Raw genomic sequence first — 4,709 nt, forward strand, 5'->3', positions numbered from 1 at the left:
CATTATTGAGAGGAAGAGCTCTTTAAGAGAACTTTTTGAAAACTTCATTAATTTTTCTCAAAAATGATATTAGTAAGTTATCTTTTTGTAAGATATCTTTCAAAAGAGCTCTTTAAGAGAACTTTTGAAGACCTTATTAATTTCTCTTAAAAATGATATATCAGTAAGTTATCTTTTTGTAAGATATCTTTCAGAAGAGCTCTTTATGTTGTCTATTCATAGATGTCTGTAGAGTCTCTAGCAAGCGTGCTATTTTACGAACGCCGCACATGGGCAAGCCACATATATACGTGTGTGAACTGTGTGCTCTGAATTGAATTTCAAGGAGATAGCATTTACGTTCTTCGATATTAACGTTTAATCTTTCTTTCTTAAATTATAAATATTATTAAATATGTATTTGAGCATAAAATAGAGATTATATATTTTCATATATATTTTTGTTATTTGTTCTATGTTGCCTCTATATCCAATCAAAGAAGTTGGGTTATGTCTGCAAAAAGCACGTTGCAATCATAAAGTTTTTTTTATTCAAAGTCTATGGGCATTTTGAAACCTGTTTTAATTTTAATAAAATGTTATAAAAGAAATGTATACTAAGATTTATATTTTTTTTAAATATAAAAATATGTAAAAATATAATACTACAAATAGCAATTCTTAACGGTAACCTTTTTTTGATATTTAAAAGAAGTCAGATTGTGGAATTCTTTTAGATGTCGTTTATGTGCGATGTCTTTCTTTCCTCTAAAATCGACGCATTGGAGGACTTATTAATATCATAATATTATCATTTTGATGGAGTTATCGGAAGTCCGACTCTTAAACTTGAGTACTTTATGAATTTCTTTTGATAACATATTGCTCACTGGGATGTGTCGTGTAAATGAGATTATACAACTAAGAGCTATTACAATACACAAAAACATTTTTTCTATGAAGAACAATAATTATATACATTATCTTACGATATCTGCAAAAACTTCATACATCTCTGAAATTTTTATTAAAATAAAATGCTTATATGTTTTTTATAACATATTATAAGAAGGTCCTATTTGTTTAAAAAAAATAAAAGTTTATAGTAAACAATAATATAAATTATAATCCTATTGAGTATAGTAAATAGATAAGTGCGTGCGTAAAATAATGAATGTAATAATATAATATGTAAGTCTTTCGGTTCAATTTTTATTAGTAGTTTTATTTTATTCTTGCCTTTCGGCTTTGAATGACTTCCAGTTTCCATACATAATTTACATAACGTTCTTTCAGTTTGTAAATACTCATAATAACATATTAACCTTAAACTTAGAATTACAATTAAAATTAAATTAACCTTACATTAACTTACATTAACTTATTTATTAATACAAGGTTGGTGAGAGCAGTCGCCCGGCAAGCGAAAGGTCTCGGGTTCGATTCCCGATTCAGCGACTTTCGGATCTATATTTTTCTCGCCTATAATTCTATAGGGGGGTTAGAGGGGATTCGGGAAATAAATCTCGAATTGAGATTATTCCCAAATAAAAAGTCTTATAATATAAGAATTAGTCTTAGTCAGTGTTGGTCAATAAAATCTTAACCTTGTTTAAAAAAAAAAAAAAAAAAAAAAAATTCGACTGGCAAATCACATCTTACATATTGTTATTTATTAATATATAGAATAGCATAAAATAGCATACTAAAATCTTGAAACTAAAATTTTACTAAAATTTTACTAAAAGACAAGACAAATTAATTTATGTTTTATGTTTTATGTTGACTGCTAATATTCGCTAAAATGATATAATAATATAATAAACGATATAATAAACGACAAATAACGAAAATATCGAAAAATATAAAAAATATATATCATCTATCAAGTATTTCCTTCTGTCTTTTCATCTCTCTTCTCATTCTGTTTCTTTGGTTTGTTTCTTTGGTTATTTCCTTCTCCTTCTATATCCTCTTTCCTTTTCTCATCCCTTATTCTATTTATTCTTTTCATGGCCTCTCGTCCTTTTCCGTCTCCGCTTAGGAAATCTTCTAATGTTATTTTGTCCTTTGTTTCCTCACATTCTCTTATTACATATGCATAGTATTTTCTTCCTCTTTTCTGCAAACTCTGCACGTTCTTTCTTCTTCTTCTTTCCAATGTTGTCCTCCTCTCATCTCGTTTCCACATCTATGAGTACGTTTACACGGTACCCTTAATCAGGTTTAATAATACCCGTAGTTGTAAAACTGGCCAATCACAGCCATTTCCCTGAAGAATGGAACGGCTGTGATTGGCCAGTCTTACAACTACGGATGTTATTAAACCCGATTAAGGGTGCCGTGTAAACGTACTCTATATCTCGCTATCATCATCCTATCTTTTCTTTTCTACTTTCCTTGTAGATATCCTGGAACTTCTTCTATCATTATCTTTTTATATATGCCGTTATAATTAGACTTCTCGATCTTGTTTCTTCTTTCCTCCTTTTCTTTCTTGTTTAATTTTTCCATTATCTCTCTTATTATTTTCTTCCTCCTCTCTCTTTTTCTGTAACTCCTCCCTCTTCATGTCTGCTTTTTCCAAAGCTTCTCTTCTCTTCTTTTCCCATTTGCTCTCCTCCCTTTCTATCTTTTTCCTATCTATTTCTTTCATACATTCCACCACTCAATTTTTATTAATATTATTATGTAATAATATTAATAAAAATTGAAGTGAAAGACTTTTCCTCTTCCTCTTCCACCTCGACCTCTCTGACCCCTTCTTCCCCCCCCAGCTCCTTACATTTTGCTGGTGTGTTGGCGGTGGTGGCGGCGGCGGCGGCTGAAATTGTGGCGGCAGCGGCGGCTGAAATTGTGGTGGCGGCGGCGGTGGTAGCGGAGGCACTTGCACCTGCTATTATATATAATATTAAATTTATTTATGACAATTAAATTTTATGTTATACTTTTGTTTTGAAAATAGTGCATTGCAAATTAGATCGCAATTTGAACTGAGGTGATTGCGTCGCAAAGTGTTAATATCAGATAGGTTTTGTTTTGCAATGTACTATTTTCAAAAATATTTAGTAATAGGTAGATGAAAATTAAACAAATTATAAGATACAAGTATAGAAACACATAATAAACAAAGTTGCATGTAAAATAACAAGAAATATTTTATACAGTATACTTCCCATAATATGGTTGAGGTCACTTTGCGACGCAATCATTTAACTTAGTTAAAATTGCGATCCACTCGAATTATTAATTCGTGTTGTTTATTAAATATGTACAGAAACAATAGCAATTACATTAATTTAAATTTTTATTAACTTCAAATTATAGAAAAGATATTAGATATTTAAATGTATGTTTATATGTACATTGCTTGCTATTGTTTACTGTACATTGTATACATATTATTATATATCTTTATCCCATGAGATGAGTAATCGTACTGCATTTAAAACTTTAAAATAGAAAAGATCTCAAAAATAATACAATCAAATATATAATTAATAGAAGTTTGATTGCATTGGAAAAAATTGCATATATCATACTTTTACATTTCTTATTATTTATATTATATTTTAATATTTATATTACATATTTTTTTCAATATTTTGTATTAAATATTTATATATAACGATTTTCGGGATAAGAATATGTAACAATATGTTGTAGCGCTTCTATTGTTGTGTTTCCGATAAGCGCAAAAAGTTATGATTTTATTATAAGTAATTGATATTTTAATATTATATAATTGACATTGTTTTCCTTGCAGATTTTATAATGAATAATTTCTTTTATTATAATTATATTGATATTAATCTATGTATGCAGCATAGAGTTGCTTGTTGTTGCAGATAGATTTGGAAACGTCTGAAGGGCGGATCACTTTCAATGAAGAGGCATGGATACCATTGAATCAACGCCATTATATTGCAGCAGGTAACGTATGCACAGTGGGGGTTTTAGTGAGTAAGAATCTCACACTACCCCGGAAAGCCTTTTGAAGGTTTCCCCCACGTAAAAAAAAAAAAAAAAAAACAACGCTACTGCCATATTAAAAGCTCTAGCTTCAATCAATTAATAATCCAATATAATAATCAACAATTATTTTTATATTATAGTATATAGTATATTTGAATATATAAAAATATTAAAAAATATTTTTTTTAATTGAGAAAAAGAATATTTTAAATATTAAAAAAATATTTTAAATTTTCTTTTTAAAATAATCTTAAACAAATTTTTTTAAATATTTTTATATATTCAAATACTTATTATTATATAAAAATAATTGTTGATTATATATATTCATTGGAGTATTTTATTGATTGAAGCTTGAGCTTTATGGCACAAACTGAACATCTTGTACATTGTCTGCATATAATATTTAACTTATTTATAAAATATATAATATATAAGTTTATATATATATACACACAAACACAGATATGACAAGCGTTCTTGATTTTTTTTTCGATTATTGATGTTATATTGTATAATCTTTCTCTTATCTCTTTCTCTCTGCTACATAAATATTATTATAACGTGTAAGAACTTACGAGTAACGTATGATAGCTCAATGCAAGAATATTCAATCTCGTAGAAAACTTGAGTTCAAATATATCAATATCAATTTTTTTTATAATATATTGGAATATAGAAAAATCATAGAAATATATTTTTTAAGGCGATAAACTTAAAAATTTTTATATTGAAAATATTTTAATCATTTTACA

This window comes from Prenolepis imparis, unplaced genomic scaffold (genome assembly GCF_030444845.1).
Source record: "Prenolepis imparis isolate NDT839.2.m4 unplaced genomic scaffold, iyPreImpa1.0 SCAF_12, whole genome shotgun sequence".
Lineage (NCBI taxonomy): Eukaryota > Metazoa > Arthropoda > Insecta > Hymenoptera > Formicidae > Prenolepis > Prenolepis imparis.